General features: G+C 39.3%; 1 protein-coding gene across 2 annotated transcripts in view; it reads right to left on the bottom strand.

Annotated features, from left to right (window-relative positions):
• Window positions 1-19,540, bottom strand: part of enox2 (ecto-NOX disulfide-thiol exchanger 2) — a 149,404-nt gene extending 129,864 nt beyond the window's left edge. The window contains exons 1-2 of one of the 2 annotated variants that reach the window (XM_084010101.1): window positions 19,406-19,540; window positions 6,228-6,318 (exon numbers count right to left, since the gene is read on the bottom strand). The gene's annotated coding sequence lies outside the window, so the exon portion shown is untranslated. The remainder of the gene's footprint in view (window positions 1-6,227; window positions 6,319-19,405) is intronic. The other variant, XM_084010103.1, reaches the window with a different exon arrangement.
• Window positions 19,541-20,397: the final 857 nt, after the last annotated feature.

Genomic DNA, 20,397 nt, shown 5'->3' with positions numbered 1-20,397 from the left:
CGATTGTCGCAGCTGTAGTTTTTTTTTTTTTTTTAGTTCAAACTCTTTTCATGTCAAGACCTAGTTAAACACAAATAATGACCATAACAATTGATTTTATGTCTTATAATTAGTGATAGATCAGGTGTCTCTTATTTATAAAATATTTTTTAAATACTGTGACGTCACCTTTACATAAACATAGAAGAACTAACCCATCTGTGTGTGTCCAATTTTAATGTGGGGGCAAACACCCGCCATGCATGAGGACAGCATGGACACTGAACGGGCAGATTAGACCACCTGGCCTTGCCAGACTGTCAGTCTATTTATACCCAGACAATAATGCACACCAGTAGCAGAAAAACAGACAGCCAGGGTGAGGCAGCTCTGCGTGACGCTCCCAAGAGAAGAAAAAAAGAGCCACTGCCTTCTTTTTTTCCCCCTGTAAGGCTTTCCCGGAGGAAAGAACTAATGTCCTCCTCTGCCACTGTATGCTCCTTCAGCCATGAGTAACACAGAGAAATTATGGTTTTAACATTTACCTATGTGTGTTTTATGAAGCAAATTGAAATTGAAAAAATATTCTTTTTTAAAAAGGTGCTTAATTCATTGATATACTGTGGCGCCCACTGCACTGGGCTCATACCCACCCACAGCATTGTTGTGGTAGCCCAAAGTCCACCCTCCAGCCCCCCCACCCCACCCCACCCCCCAGGTAAACACTGTTAGCTTTGTCAGCACCGTCGCCGTTGTTTGAACTGATCCGTTAGCTGCTAGACACCGGCTCAGCCATCACCATGTTGAAAGTCGTGCGGAGGCAATCTCCCAATCATAGATATGCTAAGAATTTTAAATTTAGCACCTTTAAGGTTGTACACATTTCTGAAAGGATTTGAAAGCATCTTTAAATACAACATTTGAGAAAGATATTTCATGAAGAACACTAAACATATCCATCCATCCATCATTTCTGCTTATCCTGTATTCAGGGTTGTGGGGGGGCTGGAGCCGATCCCAGCTGACAATAAAACTGTGGCCTATATAGGCCTAGAGTACGCTACACAGGACTGCAAATAAGCCTTTGATTATGCCTATGATCTCTTACAAAAAGGTAAGAAGCAACATTCACAAAATCTACAAATAGCAAACAGCAGCATAATTTAATGCCTTGTGGGTAAACACAGGCATGAACTGAAATATGTTTTGTGTCATATCTGCTCTGCAAAGTCTAAATTCTAAAAGCAGTAATGGTATAATTTTGCAGTAAACCACACTGCAATTAAACCAGGCAACGACTTGTTTCAATTCAAAATCCCCAAAGAGCTCCATTTTTTTGCTCCTGCCGCGCCTGACACTTTCCCATTAGTGGCACGGCCGTGTAATCTGGTGCCACCAATATTTAATTTCAGAGAGTGTTTCACACAGTAATGAACATGTCACCAAGTGAAATTAATGTGTCACAGTGTTTAAAAGATCCTACAAAAGTAACAAATTTGAATCACTCAGGAATGAGCTATCAGACCCATTATCGCAGTTCATACAACCACAGTGACAGTTTATGTTGCTGCTACTCAACTTGGAGTTGCACGAGTATCCAACAGCGTGAACTTTGAAATCTCACTTTGAACAAAACACTTTATTCTCACCCAAATTATAGAGGTGAGAGTGATAGGAACAACTGTGACATTTTGATTGGAGAGGAAAAGCACTAAATGCAGATTATGAGTATAAACAAGTCGGACATCCTTAACATCTTGAAACTGCTGCTAAACGACCAAAATTATAATCATAATGTACACAACCCTGGGGTGTTACTGGTTTTAATGTGTGTATAGGAAAGATCTTCTCTCAGGAGTTTGATACCATCAAGACATGGAGGTGCATAACCGCTGAATGCTGCAACTTTGCAGATATTTTTAGTCTCAAGTCACCCAGCGGTGTGACCTAAAGAATTGTGAGAAGTTCAACTACTAGTATGCAAATTTCCGCTGACTTGCAGGGGTGACGACCCGGAGACAGCCACTCACACTTGTTTTGATTCCCTTGGGAGAAGGGAGCCCAGCTGTTTGCAGCTGAGCTGTTAACTCCAACTCGTCTGTGTAAAAGCACCTTAAACGAATGTTGAAAAATGGCAATCATGACAGGAAATGGATTTCCCATCTAATGTGGTTGATTTTAACAATGTGCCTGGACTTGACAATGACAGGAAAACATTGCTAAGGAAAACAACTTCTTCTTAGCGCAATAGCCCTGTGGTAATGGGAGAAAATACTCCTTCCAATCATAGCAAGTTGACTGTTTGGTGGTGAGTGGTGTTGATCTTATCATACAACTCTTTACAAGAAAGCAAAGAAGGATATTTCTCAAGATGTCAAACTATTACTTGTTCATCACAAAGTGGTGACATTTCTATTCAACAAGCAGAGATCACTTGTCAGGGCTTTACTTGACTAAAGGGGAACATTCCTTTCCTATTCTGTGTCAAGGAAGCAGCTCCACTAAAAGCTCTGTTGATGAGATCAAAAAATCTTGGGTGCACATTTTGGTAGTGAGTAGCTGTTCCAAATACTTAGTGAAATGACTAAAATCACCGATACTGTATGTGCAGTGTGTGTGTGTGTGTGTGTGTGTGTGTGTGTGTGTGTGTGTGTGTGTGTGTGTGTGTGTGTGTGTGTGTGTGTGTGTGCATGCACGTGCGTGCGTGTAGGTGCTTTAACAGCCATTTCAGCCTTCTAGATATCCAGCCTCCTTTTTCAAAACACAAAAGGCTGGAGGCAGAGATGAGTCGAGGATATTGTAATTAGCTACCACCATCACAAAACTGCTGCTGTGGAAAATGTTGGAGAAAAAGAATTATCATTGTGTGTTCACTGAACCAAGTGGTTTTACTTTTTAGACTTTGCTCACTTGCTTTTCATATTCTGCAACAGGTTAAACATAAAGGTTCAAGTTTGATGACCAATATATATCAAGTTAATTTTAAACAGAGACTGCACATAAAGGGTTGTTATTTTGGAAATCACATCTGTTTTGCTTTTTGCCGGCAGAGATGTGAACGACACTTTAGTACTGAGCTTGGGAAACAGGTGGAGCTAAGTGGAGCTAATTTACTGACTGTGTGTGTGTGTGTGTGTGTGTGTGTGTGTGTGTGTGTGTGTGTGTGTGTGTGTGTGTGTGTGTGTGTGTGTGTGTGTGTGTGTGTGTGTGTGTCATAAGAAAGTCTGTGAAAAAGGCAGAGTGAGACAGACTGACGCATGGCACAAAGGTGAGTGCTAATATTAGTCTGCTGCTGGAAATGGCATGTCTGTTCAGGCAAGAGGTTAACAATATGAACCACAATCCTAAAAGATGCTCTTCCTCTGTCTGTGGATCTCTGCTCTGAAAGAATATGAGTGGCAGTTAGCTGCAATAACACATCATTGTTGGATTAGATGTAACAGATATTCAAAACATTTTTTCAATCACAGAATGCTTTCAAAATAAAGTCCATTGATGAACTCACCAGAATAAATGAGAATGAAATTAATATTGCCGATCAAAAGTTTATAGAAACAGAATAAATTGACTGCTTATCCTAAGAAAATAATAACCATTTTAAAAATGATTTGTCTGTATTTCACAGTTATAAATCTCTGACAAGAGATGGTGAAATATGTTGTTATCAAAATGAAATGAATATATAGTCCTAGGGATGTAATTTTTTTTTCATATTTGATCATTTATTTTGAAAATGATTAACATTCAACAGTTGCTCATTGGCCATAATTTTTACTTTAATAGTTAAGAGACTCAAATATTGGCATATTGACAATAAAGAATAAATAAATGAGAAAAAATATCAGTTATGTGTTAAGTGTTGTTCAGATAACGTAAATATTGCCGTGACACAATTCCTCCACTGGTGTGTTCACTAAAAGAAACCATCTAGAAAAATATATAAACTATTGCCATTTTGATAATGTTTGACAATGTATATTGGCGCATGGCCCAGCCCTTACCTCAACTCCTCCTCCCTCTACACATGTAAATGAACCCTCTCACAGCAGAGTATTAAAGAGTAAACCTCGCAAAACAGACAGCAGACGGAAAATGGCAGTAGCAAAATTCACTAGCACTTGACAGAAAATGGCACCATCAGAATGGTAAATTAGAAATTGACAGCAATTTGTCCTGTGAAATGTCTGCACTAGTAACTGCATAATGGGTAATATCCTCTGCATTTCACACGGACAGTCGTATCTGGGTTGCTATCATATGTCAAATAGCTGTTCTCTGTAATAACCGGTAAGAGGTTGAGGAACATGCCTCTGGTAAGTATATCCAGCACTGTGTGTGTGTGTGTGTGTGTGTGTGTGTGTGTGTGTGTGTGTGTGTGTGTGTGTGTGTGTGTGTGTGTGTGTGTGTGACACTGACAACTGCTCATCAATATTTTGAATATGGAATAGATGAAAGAGAATTGAAAAAGCTATGATCAAATCTTAACGCTGGCTCTAATAGGTCATTTTAGAGACAGGATAACCAGAAACAAAACAAAATAAATAACACGCAGTGACAAAGGGATTCTTGCTGTGATGTAAACCACTAGCAGTGGAAGGAGAGTCCTCACTCTAATCAAACGTTTCACCTCAATAGGTTGTTTTTGTTTACCGAACGCTGCAGTGGCAGACGTTCTTCTGTGACCAGTTAAAAACAGGAGCTTTGACCCATTTGCTTCCATATTTGGTATTTGACATTATGCTAGTGAGTATGACAAATCTAGCATGTGTAAAATTACAATGAGGACTTAATCGGCAACAGCTAATATTGTAATAGTTCAGGATCACAGTTTCTTTCCATATCCATAAATCAATCTGAATTTGTAGTAAAGACAGAGTGAGCTACATTAGCAATAACAGCACAGTGTGGATGACAAGCAAAAGAAAGTTTTGTCCGTCTGGACACAGAAGGTACGAATGACCCATAGACCAAAACACAGCTTAGTCTGCTGTTTGATACACGTTTCACTGTGGGTACCGTTATATGATGAAAATACCCACAAAATATCAAAATATGACTGACAAGAGGTTTGATTTGGTTAAAGAGAACAGTCAATCTATTTTTGTAAATTTCTACTGCAGCCTGTATAGTACATTCAAAAGTACAGTTCTTATGCAAATAGTATCCATATGTACTCCACAGCGCGTACCATAACTGGAATGCGAACCATGTGGAAAGTTGGGAGAAATGGGACTAAACAATCAACCAGGATTGTCTGTTCACCTCACAGTTTTACCTTCATTGAAATGGTCATATCAATGCCAAATGAGTCTGTCCACTCAGTGTTAAAATAGGCTATCTCTGTAAGAGATATGATGATATGCTTTTAATATTAAATAAATCACGGAGGTTAAATAATTATACCATGGCATGAACAGAAAAATACACTGCAGTATATTCAAATGAGCAGGGCTCTAATTTGAGCATGTGCCCAGACGCAGGCAGAATCTAGTTGGGGAAAAACTATTTGACATGCAGCCCACATCTCCAGTAGTTAGTAGTTCTTAGGCAACAGGCAATTAGTGGAGATACCGCTGCTGTTATCTGCAGCTGAATCTGAAGGCAGATTCCAGTATTAATAGCCTGAGAGGCAAGTAGCACCTGAGCCTCTGGGACAACAAAGAACCGTAGATATCCTGCAAGCAAAATACTTTAAGCACTGTTTTACCCTCCTGTAATTCACTGTAGCAAAAGGACATTTAGACTTCCATAGAACCAAGCTAATATCCCCAAAAAAACATGACAGACAAATTATAACCACATGACAGCTGTTTGTGGAGGTAATTTTGGCTAAAATCTATTTACATGTACTTTGAAGACTAACCGAAAATCAAGCAACTCAACTAAAGTTTAGCTTGAAGGACTGAAGTAATTTGAACTGATCATTCAACCCACACTGGATTTATATATTTTTTCTCCTCAACAGGCAAAAGCACGTTATAAGGCTAATTAACACTGTGCTTGAGAAATGTGTTACATTTGGAAATAATTATTGGAAAAAGGCGAAATTACAAAAAGATCGGTTGAAAAGAAAAACTAAAAAAAGATTTTGTTAACTGAGCATTTTAAATGAAAAAGAGATCATCTCCTGAGAGTCATGCTGATAAAACCTTAAGTTTCAAAAGAAAAATACACTCATAACGCCGTTGTGGATCACCGTCTTATTCAGATTTGAACAGGATGGACCTTGCACGCCACGGAGAGTGTACCTGTGTTGTTGACATCATAGATCCTCTGAAGTACCAGGCCAGCTCACTCTGGAACAGAGGACGCTGCAATAGTTTGGTTTCATCTTTGATCCTGCAGAACAAAAACGTAGAAATTTAAGTCAGTGCAACCTTTTATGGCTCCCAGTCAGCTTTTGAGCTATGGAACTAAAGCACTCACCATTAAGTCCATTTTGATATAGTACATTTCAGTTTTGGATGCTAAAGCGCAGCCTAAGGCAACTTTCACACAGACGGCAGCCCTGCTGCAAAAGCTCGAGCTCCGTCACTCATTTCAATGAGACCAATGCTTTTGGCTCGGCGGGGGATCCCATCACAGAGGGATCAGGCAAAACAATTGGTTCTGGCCTTTCCTGTCCCACAGCACAGTGTTGGGTTATTAAACAGAAACGCACTGTGCTTTCCAATCAAAACGTGGAAGCAGGTAAAACACCTTGACGCTTGGATCTTGTAGCATATTACTAATTCACCGCCTACCTGGCCAGCACTGAGATGGAGGAGAAAGTTATTTAGGCTGTGATTAACTTTCCAGAGTCGTAGGAGCAAAGCTCGGAGGAGTACAAGGACATAAACCACTGTCTTTGCATTTTAAACCTTCTTCCTGGGCTTGATTGTTTGTATTTCGTCTTCTTTACACAACCCCTTGCAATGTTTTTCTACGGTGCAATTGTCAGTGTTTAAGTCTCTAATGCAGCACTGAATGCTGAATTGATGAGCAGAGAATGTTGCTGTACTCCCACAACATTTGAATGAGGAATAAAACTCAAGAGGCTAGCAGCAGACTGCTGTATAAAAAAGTGTCCTAAGATAAGCAAAATAAGAATCACATAAGCCCAAAGAAACATTAGATTCCAGGCTGCTCACTGATGATTAGAGCCAAAGAAGGAATATAACGCTGAGCTCGATAGGCCACTAAAACGGGTAGAGCCCTTCACTGCAACATAAGAGAGAGAACAACAGCATCACAAGCTGCTAAAGTACCAGCAGGAAATGGATCGTTTCAGGGGATGTTGCTCCATTGCAGTTGTTAGATCTCCAAAGAGTGAAGGCTGGAGTTGATGTAGCGTTTTTTATATAGAACTATAAAAGCTGCTTCTTCAGATGTGGATTATAGAGGTTGTTAAGGATTTACTTTGTATTGACGAAGGGACACCATGGAGTTGGAGAAACTCTAGTATGAAAATCCAACAACAAGGGGATGAACAGGTGCTTGTTTTGCTCAGAGAACCCGAGACTGTGTGGTGTAATATTTTGCTCTCAGCTGATAATGGGACAGAATTGCTATTTAATTTCACTTCATTCATTTAGCCTGACACTTTGTTCGTGTTAGCTGCTTTCTTGTTTAGTTTTCACCCAAACCAATGAGTAGCGACTGCAGCCACCTATTTCAATTGCTGAACAAATCAAGATGTTGGCAGAAATTCAGAGGCCTGGAGCAAGTTTAATGAAAACTATTTCACAATCCATTTTTTTTCCTGCTTTTCATGATCAGCCCAATGACAACTGTTACACTTACACAACACACTGAAAACGGACAGCGTCTAAGCCATTCCCCTGACCAGGCTCATAATATGATGACTCTGCCCCTTCACCAAACCTCTGACTAGCCTACACCCATTCCCACCTAAGCCCTCTTCAACATCCGGCTCACACTTGCAAAGAAACCATTAACTGTAATGAGAATCGATGGGGGTGTTAAAAGTATTGGCAGACTAGCCCAGGGGCTGCGTTCGGTGCCATCTTTATTAGTCTGGAAAAAGAGTGCTGGTTTCTAGCCTGCCAGCTCTAAATAGGAGAGCATTGATCAGAAGGTCAGGCTGGACTGAATCTAGCCCTTTAATTGCCCGTGTCACCCCTCATCCTCATTGCAACAGCTGTCAGTCATCTCACAGGTAAACCGAGGCAACACAATACAGAGTATTTAATGCCATCTCAAAGGCCATATTGTATTGCTAAGTAGTTCTCCCCAATGGCACCTGTAGTCAACTGTCTGAATTCCATGTGTAGACATTTCAGTAACATAGTTTGTAAATTGGCATCGGCTACTGAACCTTTTTGTGAACATAGATTGTTCAACCTGCACAACAAAGCAGCGATTAAATGCTATAGGCCGTTTCCACTGCAGGTGCCTTGTGTTGAAGCTTTTCAATGTCCAACCCTGACCCTTCTAGAGACCTTAAAAAGATTTTTAAATTAAATGCTGAAGGGAACATGGACATTTCTTTTTAAAATAGAGGCAACAGCATGCAACCTTAATGTATAGAATGCCAGCAGATAAATGCAATTCCTCATTAGGTCTAATTACTGGACTGGGAGATGAATACAGTCCTGGCAACCCAGACCCTTTTATGTCATTGTGTTACATGTTTTCTCTCCATGCTTTTACTCAAAGCATTTAGTAAATGTTTTCAATAAAAGCATGGAGAGAAAATACTAAATGGTCATACTTTTGTGTCAAAATGATGTAGTGAACACTTTGAGAATTTTCTTGCATGTATTATGTTATTTAATTGTTTAATAACATGGACTATTTTTGAAAGTCAAGCGTAGGGCTGAACGATTTTGGGAAAAGATCTAATTGCGATTTTTCTGACAGATATTGCGATTTCGATTTGATTCACGATTTCCTTCAAATCAAGCTTCAGTGCAATATTCACAATGTACAGTAACATTAAAACATTGAATGCTATTACTCTAATGCAAGGACTAAAGTTAAAAATTGCTTCCAAATGAATTTATTAACAAGAAACATGTATGTTCATTCTTTAAAGTCCTTGACCAATGGCAGTTATTACAAATGAACTAAAAGAGCCATCTTTGACTGTCTTAAAATGTGCAAAAATCCTTAACTGTAATAATTTAATTGTAAATCAAATACAAAAACTGTTATTGAAATAAAATGACCCTTCTAAAAAATATGTCAGACATTAAAATAGGTGGGTCATTCATTTATGGCTTACCACTTTTTCTTTACACTCCGCGTATAGCTGTGGGACGGCAACCTGTTAGAAGTCGGTGCGGGAGGGAATCGTATATATCTTCTGTCCAGCGTGCGGAGGAGGTTTTTAAATCCGTCTTTCCGGTGTCTTCCGCTGCTCTTATCGTACGGAGTTACACTGGCAAAAGATGCTGTAATTGTAGTCTGTTTGCTACAGTGGGCCTGATCATCATAGTCACCGGACTTTTTACCTGACTTTTTCGTCATGCACGCATCATGCAAATGTCTGTGGTGATTTTTCAAGTGCCGGTGTTGTGCCGTAATCAGCGCCCCTGCCGTGAAATGCACCCTCTACCGGGAGATTATATCACCGGTATATATTGGTTGTGTTTCCGCTGGATGTCGCAACTTTAGCGCCACAGGTTTTGCACAGTACCTGTTTCTGGTGCACGTCTGCAGCCTCAAACCAGAAATACTCCCAAATGACGGACGTGCTGTTTTTCTTGGCGATTAAATCCCCTAACTCCACTTCTGGTCCAGTTGAAGTAATTTCTGACTAATTACAAATACGGAGCAGGTTAATACTGATTGGTCAGCGTGACCTGTTCACGAGTAGTCTGATTGGTGAGCTTGGCAGGATGGTCGGGAGAGGGCATGTGTAAAATAGTTGACAACAGATCCTGGGTGAGTCAGGAGCGCTGCAAAAACCGCAGCTTTGGCGATCACATGACCACAACGCGAGTTGTCTGAAATCGCAATTTCGGTCAGAAAACGATAAATCGTTCAGCCCTAGTCAAGCGTCTGGAAGATGATGAAAGAAATATTGCACACAAAAATATTAATGAAATTCTAATTATTTTCATTTTCATTGGCTTGGCAGATAAACATATTCAAAAGGATATAGATGTATTTCTAAAGACCTATCCATAAGCAGCTCTATCTCTAGTACAACAGCACTCCGAGGGAGGAAAACCAGTCAAATCCTTTTTCACATTAATCCAGATGTCTGGCTGCTTCAGACATAGAGTTCTGTCAGAATTGTATCCTGGCTTTATAGCTGGAGTCATTTCAAAAGTCTTGGCAGCTTATCGGCCACTATCTTTCATCAAAAAGTCACAGTGACAGAGCTCAGACTATCTCTACAAAATCGAACAGGATAAGATTGCGTTTCCCGTCATTCCTTTCATAAACTGGATTTGTTTATGAGAGGAATCACATTAACGAATCCGGCGACACGTCTTGCTGCAAGCCTGCTACAGATTTCATTCTGGATGCGAAACGGGTAAATAAATAGGTTTTCTTCGTATGTCGCTCCTTTTATAATGTTACAAATAAAGCACATTCAGATATAACCAGTAAAGCAAGACAGACAGATGGCAGCTAATCACATCCTAAGAAACCAGGGGCAATATTCACAAACATTCTGAGAACACTGAGAGAGCTCCTAACTTTCCCTTACATTTCTAGCGAGGAGTTTATGAGTGATTTAGGAAACTTTGAGCAAGGTAGGGATAGAAAATGTTTACCTTAGGAGGTAAACATTAAGCATTCTTTTAAAGAGGTGTGATTGGTTGACCCAAAAACACGCAGTAACCATCTCACATGTCTTGTTGTATGCGTGTGTTTAGGTTTATTTATCATTTCATAAGTTTCTGTGATTGCTGGCCAGTCTTTAAAAGTAAAAGTAGCGGCGTGTCAATCTATAAACCAGCACTGTTGCATTTTTCCAGTTGCCAAATATCTCTTAAGTGTTGTGATGTCTTTCTTTTCCGGCTTTATAGCAATGTTGTATTGGGTCGGTCAGACAGATGTGTGAATGCATCTCAGATCCACTACAAATATTACCATGCACGATCTAGTCTGCGTTTCATAATCTCACTATCATTCTGTGTTTGGGGAATTTCATCTTCCTCTTTGTCTTTCCACCATTTTGTCCTCTGCTTAACTCTTAAGCCTCTTAAAAGTACTCCTTCCTCCTACAGCATTTTAACCTTGGGAGCCCTCTCAAAGTCATGCTGAAATGGCATTTCAAGAGTATCTAGCTTCTGTTCCGTGACGTATACGTATCGAAGGTGGTTTGTACCAGCTGATGTAAGCACGCATCATATTTTGTTTTCTGGGAAGAAAAAGATATTGGATTTTTACATAAAAATATGATTTGTTGTAATTTTTAACATATATTGTTTAATAGGTGCACTATTCTAAGGGAATCCTCAGAAAACAAACAGAATTCTAACAATTGTCTTCAAATTCCATTTCGAGGAGCAACTCTACTAGAAAGCTTTCTGAATACGACCCCCGGGACACAAGGGCGTTTACCACCATATCTAATTCTAGTTCCCATTAACTTGAAATATGTAGATGTCAATCATACAGAACATGATAGCCAAGGGTGAAGTATGCAATGATGTTGCCACTTTTCACTATAATCAAAGTCCTCACAGCTCATCACTAGAACTGGAGATTTGGTTCAATCACCAGAATTATAACCCATCAGCATTGCCTGATTAAAAGTGTGGCTATCATCTTCATGTAAATGATGGCATTTTGGGAAAGTAACTGCCCTGTCCAAAAGTGCTGGGTTCATCCTCAGATGATCAGGCAGTCAGTACAAAATAAAGTGTAAAATGCAGCCTCCATTTTTCAGCTCATGAATTTGAAAAGTCATGCGAGCACCTCCACACTTCTTCTTGTCAATGTCACTGCAGCTTCCGGATTTACCGGGGTATGAAATTAATTGACTTCACACCTTTCAGAGACTTCACAAAAGATCAACCTCCACTGAGATCCGACGAGGAGGTTCACCCTAAAGCTGAAATCTACAGCCTGAATGACTGACCACAGGGAGCAGGAGAAGATATTGCACTGAGCTGGTTGGACCAATTTCAAGAGCAATTCGGCCTGCCTAAGGACAAAAAGGCTGTGTATGGCAGGTGAGTGTTTAGGACTAACTGGGACCTGTTATCAAGCACTTGGATTTGCCCTGAAAGTAAAACCAATGCACTTATGGTTCATCCCAGGTGAATACTGCAAGGTCATTGTGAAATTTTCATTCATCTTCTGTTACATGTGTAGACCTACAACAATTCCCACATGGTACTTAGAGTATGTGTGAGACCACTGCTGTGTTTCGCAAGACTCCAGGGAGGCGTACAGCATATGCTCCCATACTGTCATTTAGTATATTTTTATACAGGAAAGACAGGCAATATATAAACTTCTGAAATGGATTCATTTTTAACAGCCATTTGAGTGACGTGCAACAGAAGGTAAAATCTAAGAGGGAGGTGACTATAATTAAGTCACTATGCCAACTAAATGTCTTCCTCTGCACGTTATCTTTGCACTCATTTTGAGCCCTGTGGTACACACACACACGAATACGACAAATCCTGACAGTGAGTACTTGGAGTGATGTACCAGAAAGTCAATTAAAAAAATTCAAACTCTATCTGGCTGACATCTTCATTACCATACAATACTTTTTCAGTCCTTTACCGGTATGTTTTGTTATTTTTAAGAACAACAACTGACAACTGAAAGTGGTATCTCCTGACAAGTTAACCCGAGGTTCAACTCTATCATCAACTCCCCGTCTTTTTGCGTATTAGTGACACACTACCGGGGCACAGTGTCTTTAAACGTCTTCTGGTGGCTGAAACATGCATCTGAACTTTCCAAACATTCACTGCCACAACAGTTACATAAGATTCCAATGACATTATACAAAACACTCAGACCTATGACACTGTATTAAATATGATTTGCATCATAGCTATGTTTTCTTAAGGCAAGTTTCGGATATCAATCATGTCTAAAGTGTTTGACTAATTCAAATCAAGGCATCCTTAAGACTAAGTGCACACTATTCATCTCTGTTTAGGACAAAATGATATATATAATATACAGTTAAACTCAGATGGTGTGATACTAAAGAGATTAGATGGCTCAATCGGATAGACATAATAAATCCAATAAATTCATAAAACATTATGTTGCTATTAACTCTTATCACCATTCTATTCCCACACTTTGTTGTTCTGTGGTGGGTGTGTACTGTACGCAGACCCAAAATACACTCAAGCTTATTGATTCACTCAGATGGTGCCCTCTCACCGCCTGCCTCTTCTTATCCAGCTCCTAAATCCCCTTGAGGGTCGATAAAACATCTCATAATGAGAAATGTCACCTTTCCTCACCTGAAGTGGGACAAAAACAATTTGGTTCGGAACACTGGGAATGTTCTCAACATGGTGCCATCCACCGAGCTAAGTTTAGCAAGATAGCCTCAGGCAGGAAAGTCTAGTCACACAGATCTAGCAGATGAAATCAGAATAGTGCTGGGGCTACTTACAGTCAAACAGTAAGGACACAGTCTCAAATTTAGAACAAACGAATAACACTGAAGCAGAAAACACCAAACTAATATTAATAATAATAAAAAGGTCAGTAATGGGCTGTAATAAAGAATGTTTACATTTACATTAATGATGGGATTATTATAATGAGTAATTATCTCCAGACAGGATTTAAATAACATGCAGGGATATCTGGATAAGATCTGCTGATATTTAAAACATATATGAGGATCCAACGAAAAAAGTGTTTTGCAACTTTAAGCTTTTGGTCTTACTTTAAAATTATATTAGTACAGGAAACACCAGCTTATAAATACCAGCTGATGCATTGCTCAGGGGTAGCTGTGGCTCAGAGGGAGAGCGAGTCGTCTTCCAATCAGAAGATTGGCTCCCAGCATGCAAGGGCAAGACACTGAACCCCCAATTGCTGCTCCATCGGTGTGTGAATGTGTATGAATGCGTTAGATCCTGATGTGCAGGCTCTGCCATCAGTGTATGAATGTGTGTGAACAGGTAAAAAGTGACTGAATGTAGTGTTGCCTTGAGTAGCTAGTTAGCTAGAAAAGCGCTATACATGCAGGTCCATCAGACTGGTGATGTCACTGGCCTGCTTTGTTTACCAAAGTAAATAGTGAGACATCCTATTTCCTAATGAAGTGTTTTTCATTAAGAGTGGTCGAGAAGCTTCTATGGTACTAAAGTTTTGTGCAGGGTGTTGAGAGCAGTGTGTGCTGACATGTTCATTTTCTTTCCTGCAAACAGTTTAGGCCTGTGACATCAACCTTGTTAATGTAGCTGACTAATTCACTTAAACACATGGTATTTATTAGCGGCTGTTTCCTGCTATAATTATTGTTTTGAAGTAAAACCAAAAGCTTGAAAAGCAACAATTCCTCCGTCCTATTTTTTAGTCATTAAAAAGTCTCTCCTTAGTGCCCTGACTACGGTTGATAGGATAAGAGCTCATTATTAAGTAAATATAACATGTATCACAGCTTTCCATTACTGGTTTCCTTTAGTCTTTTGTATTGTGTCCATTAAAAGCAGAGTGTACGTCTGGGACTGCTGCAGCACAAAGACTGGGACAGGATTTTGACATTTCTTTCAGCATGAACAAAATATTCAAGTTCAATTTTAGTTTTTAAAATAGCAGCAACCTTGAGATGTGGCACAACAGCGAAATGTCTGTCTAGTTCATGACTGACAAATGCTAACACACTTTATGCCACCCAGTAGAATAGCACCTTTTAATTATATCTCACTAAAGATCTATGTGCATGTCAACCTATACCTCATTAATATTCCTAAACAAGCTTGCAGCTACTCTAACAATGCGCACTTGTAAAAAAAAAAAATACAAAAAAAAACATGACACACACTTTATGTGGGCTCTGAAAGCAGAGGCACTGCTCACCACCCTCAGCAATTTCAAGTAATAACAATATTGACCATATGGTGGAAAGTGGGTGTGCTGTTATGGTGATGTATTTGAATTAACCTGAACTCAAATCACCGGAAACAACATTTTTGTCCTTGTGTCCACTAAGATGTTAGAAAAAGGGTTATTTTACAAATTTATATATTTGAGTTTTGGAAAAAAGCAAGCAATATGAAGTCTCAGGTTTTCATCATGTATTAAATAACGAGCACGAACATTTGAGCACATATGAAATTAATTGCAGCCACAGCTACCAAAATTATCTGTAATTCTGTGACATTTTGGAATTGAGTATTTCCAGAAGGTGCCCTGTTTCCATCCCAGTTAAGCTCTTCTTTTATACCGTTTATCATATGAAGGATTAGGTTCTGCAGTATACGTGCCTCCTTGTACTTGGGCCTGATTTATTTAAACAGTGTTGAGGACTGCAGGACCGAGATGTAATAGGGGTGTCAATATTCCTCATGTCAGCAGGTTGTGCTTCATTAATCCATCTGATTGATCCACCATCTACTTGGTTACATGACCTTGCTTTGCACAAATAGGAACTGCACCCATGTCAGTGTTACCCGATACTGCTTTGTGGATAGATGTGCTTGACTTATTCTAGTGGCAGGCCTATTGTAACATGTAATGCCATTGTGCTCTGTTGCATTGTTTAGGTCTGATCAGCTGGGAATAATGTCTGGCTGTAATTTTTTTAAAGTTCACTCTATGATAGTGCAACTGTGCAATTAATCTGAGGTTCCCATGCGCAGCAAATATGGTCTGTTAAGTTGTGTCACACCAAACGCAAGTGACACTGTCACTATATCAGAAACCGAGACAAAAAATATTTTGGTGTGTCTGTGGTCTCCCAGATCTCTAAGATATACGATAGTAACTCACATTAGTACAGAAGCCAAATGAAACTATGTGTATAGACCAGAGACCTTCTATAGTACAAACAACAAGGTCGATTCGATATTTATGCCTATGACGTATTTTAAGTGTTGATGGAGTAGCTTCAGTGTTAGCATAGTCTTCCTCCGATTGATCAAAGTTACTTCCATATCGTCTTGCAGACAGACCTAACCATGACTTCTGACTTTTTACAATTCATCATTATGCTGTTACTTCGGCATCCTTATTATTATTATTATTATTATTATTATTATTATTATTATTTTGGCTTCATAACACTGTAGTAAACAGCACAGCGTTTGATTACCAGCCGTATCTGGGGCTCCACATGTCCGGAACAGCAATAATAACAGCAATTATTTCAGCCATGATTGATGATATGACTCATGATGGCTTCGAAGTCATTGTTTCTCTTGTCAGATACATATTTAATGACATTCATCCAATGATTGCTTATTCTACTTACATATTAATTAGCGTACACCCTGACAAGCATTTACCTTAATTTCATCATATTTAATAATCAATATAATAATAAGGTTATTTTTTTAATTTAAATGAGACAAAATGCTTTTGCAATAAACTGCAAATCAATCAATTGATATTGTTTTGATCGAGAGCTGCTGCTTTTTACAATCAGCCCCAACTCTGTATTTTATTGTAAAACACTATTCAGTAAAGTGAGATACCTACTTAGTTAGAATTAGGCTGGATTAGGTTGACATTGACCCGTTGAGGTGCGTATTCACCACCAGTCTCTATCTCATTTATACTATGATGGACAGTACACATTTATGCAATGGAGGTTTATGACAAAACGGAAGAAGTTAATTTAAGCTGCAGTGATTAGTCGATAAGTCGATTTGACAGAAAATGAATCAGCAACTATATTAATAATCAATTAATTGTTTCAGTCATTTTTCAAACTAAATGTTTTTCAAGCATCTCAAATCACAATTGACTTGATTGATTTTTCTGTAATATATGACAAGAAATTGAAAGCTTTCAATTTTGGATATTTAATTGGAGAAAACATCCAACCTGAACCATGGCCTCGGAGAAATGGTAAGTAAATTACATTTTTTAACTATTAATGACAAAATAGTAATAAATAATTGATTGATTAATTGATAATGATAATCATTGTTGGTTGCAGTTCTATAAAACTGTTAATCAACTTATCATTTCAGGGGGCAAACTGGGGCGAAGGCCTGGTCTTTATATTAGCCGTTGATTAAGACTGCGTTGTATGGTTATGCCTGCATATTTCATTTTGGTTGACATGAAACATATGTAATGAATCACGTCTTTGCCCTTGCAAATATCCACAGCATCACAGGTAATGCATAAAATTACAAAAAAAAATGAATGGAATAGTGTATATTGGCCTTTTTATATCCTTAAAGCAGCTCAAAAGTCATTTTTCCTGCCCAGATTTTGGTTATATTTCTGAGAACTGGTACTCATGATATGCCGGAACAAATGGCATCCTCCATCTTTAACCAATAGGAGGATTAACCTTTGCTATCACAACGCCTCCCGTCGCAAAGATTTAGGATTATACCTGCGAAGACGCGCTTTAGCTAATTATTGGACTAAGATCTTGAGACCTGTATGACACCCTGTATATCACTGGCATTAGGTTACATTAATGACTCAGTAATCCTTCAAATCTCTCAAAGAGATGCACCTCATCATGAGCCTTTGTGGAAATGAATGTAGTATTTGCAGAGGTGTCTTTGGTAATGATCCTCCATATTTTTAGAGGCGAGCTCTCCACTTCTGTGTCCTCATCAAAGGCTGGATCGTACCAATGATGATTCCTCTCATTTCCATCACTCACACTGTGCTCATAAAACTGTCTTATTACATAGAGAAAGCCCCGGTTTCTAATAGCACAGCACAACACAAAACTATTTTCTGCAAAGGATTTACTAGATGACTCCTGTGCTGAAACACCCACTTGACTGGCTCATCAGTGTTGAGGTGCCATATGAATTAAGTTGAGTTAAATGATTCATTATCAAAGTTGTTTTCAATTACGTTGATCAATGAATTAAAGGGCTTAATAGAGAAGAGAGAATAACAAAAGGAGTAGAAGACAACTTAAATTAAAAAATAGAAATAAATATTAACAATGTACACAGGGTCCATCCATCCATCGTCTACTGCTTATCCTGTATTCAGGGTCGCGGGGGGGCTGGAGCCGATCCCAGCTGTCATTGGGCGAAGGCAGGGTTCACCTGGACAGGTAACCAGTCTATCACAGGGCCGACATGTAGAGACAGACAACCATTCACGCTCACATTCACACCTACGGGCAATTTACAGTCATCAATGAACCTATCCCCATCCTGCATGTCTTTGGACTGTGGGAGGAAGTCGGAGAACCCGGAGAGAACCCACGCTTACACGGGGAGAACATGCAAACTCCACACAGAAGGAACACGAACCCAACCCGGGAATCAAACCCCGGAATTGAACCCGGGACCCTCTCGCTGTGAGGCAACAGTGCAGCCCCATGTACACAGGGTCAAAAGAAGTAATTTATCAAGTAAATATTGCCAAATATTCTCTGATTGTAGTTGTTTAACAAATAGCAGAAGTAGCTTGTTTTGTTTGTTTTGCATCATAAAAGTGACTATTTTGAGGTGTTTGCCTGTTGAATAAAATTAACAGCCTCATTTAGACACAAGGGCTTTAAAATTCACAAGTGGGGTATTTACTGACGTGTTTTATGTCGTAGAACAAAACATTAAAATGTCTAAAGCTTGTGTTAACCTCAGACTGCAGGCTACTTTAGGCATCCATCCAACCAAAAAAAACCCACTAGCTTCAAAACAAGGCAACTGGAAGTGTAAAAATGCTTATTAACTCATTCCTGCAGCACTATATTCCAGACCAGATGTCAGCCTTCCACCAAGCAACATGTCAACTACACTCCTCTTACTATTGCCCAGATCAAAGTTGCCTGGATGTGCTTGCTTTGATTGTCAAAAGATAAGGTTCAAAAACAGGGCAGAATAGAGATACCGATTCAGCTTCTCTCTCCCGGAGGAAAACATTTCATCTTTAAAATGTGTGCACAACAATCAACTGTTGGCTGCTCAACATAACTTCCTGAAGACTGAAACACACAGGAAAGAGTTTGGACCATCACAGTACTATTCATGTATCCTCTTCTAGCGTCCACGTGACGTTGAGAGACGTTTTGACAGCACAGACCTCCACATCCGGACTAACCGGCGGAATGACGTTTCATATATTCAGTGCAGATGCTCAAAACGAGGCTATACAATGCTAACGTTAATTACGACTACGTACGCTTTACGTAAACGCTATTCGGACAAAAGTCAGCTAGTTAGACCAAATTCACGGTCGCGTAACGCTTCAAATGACAGTTAACAAGGCGCTTTGCATGTTACGTCAACTTTTAGCACATCGCCGATATGAGCTAACGTGACCTACCGAGGTGGAAGTTAGCGTCTAAGTGAAAGAAAGCTACAAGAGAGTGAAAAAGTACCTGGCAGTAACGTCTGTCCTCTTCCACGCTCTCCGTGTGGCTGAAAAGTCATCTAAAATATAAAAAACACACGCACACGACTCTTTGAAGTTTCTCTCAGGTGCTCTTGTTGAGGTAGGTAACCAGGAAATCTTCTGGTTAGCAACGGGAGCTGTCACACAATGGCGGAGCCAAGTACGGCAAGCGAGAGGCCGACACGTGCTTTTTGTTGACGTTTTTTTCAGCGGCCCCCTATGGGCGACATGTTACTGTGGTTTCTTTTTTTTCTTTTTCTTTTTGTCAAAAGTGTCCGCCTGCTAAATAGAGATCAAACCACTTTCCAGCCTACAATCCAGTTATAGTGATGGAAGAAGTATTCAGAGATACTACTTTGATACCTAAACAACACGTTGTGTTGTAATAAATAAAAATGTTTTTTTTAGGTTGGTTCTGCTGGGTGAGTTTGGACTCATGACCTCCTGGCGTTAACCCTTTTCAGTGAAGATCAATACCTCCATGTTAAAATGCGTCATTACATATAAACTCCGGAATTAAAAGTAAACTTGCACAGAGAATCAATAGCAAAACATAACTTCATCAGAATATCACTGCTTATGAATGATGAGCTCTGGGCAAATAGTGCAGAGATTATATCTCATAAAAGTCCCAGAAACTCCAGATATGAGTATTCTGCTTTTTTATTTCTCATCTTACTCCACATGAAATATGAAATTATGGTTTCTTTTATTAATTCTACGAAAATATATAATTTGAACTGTCTGGAGTTCGCAGCGTACATCTTTTATTTTTAACTGTATAAGACCCAGAAGACTAATTTCTGTCCATCTGCTGCATTTATCAGAAGCCGTTATCCTCTTTTATAACTGTCATTATTCTTGTGCTGTTAATGGATTCCCTTCAAATTCATATTCAAATTAATACAAAACTATTATGCAAATGGCTTTGATGGAATTTAAAATTGTATGAATCCTTACAGGAGGAAGCTATTCTCT

The sequence above is a fragment of the Eutrigla gurnardus genome (genome assembly GCF_963514095.1).
Source record: "Eutrigla gurnardus genome assembly, chromosome: 5".
In the NCBI taxonomy this organism is placed as follows: Eukaryota; Metazoa; Chordata; class Actinopteri; order Perciformes; family Triglidae; genus Eutrigla; species Eutrigla gurnardus.
This window is presented reverse-complemented; position numbering and strand designations above follow the sequence as displayed.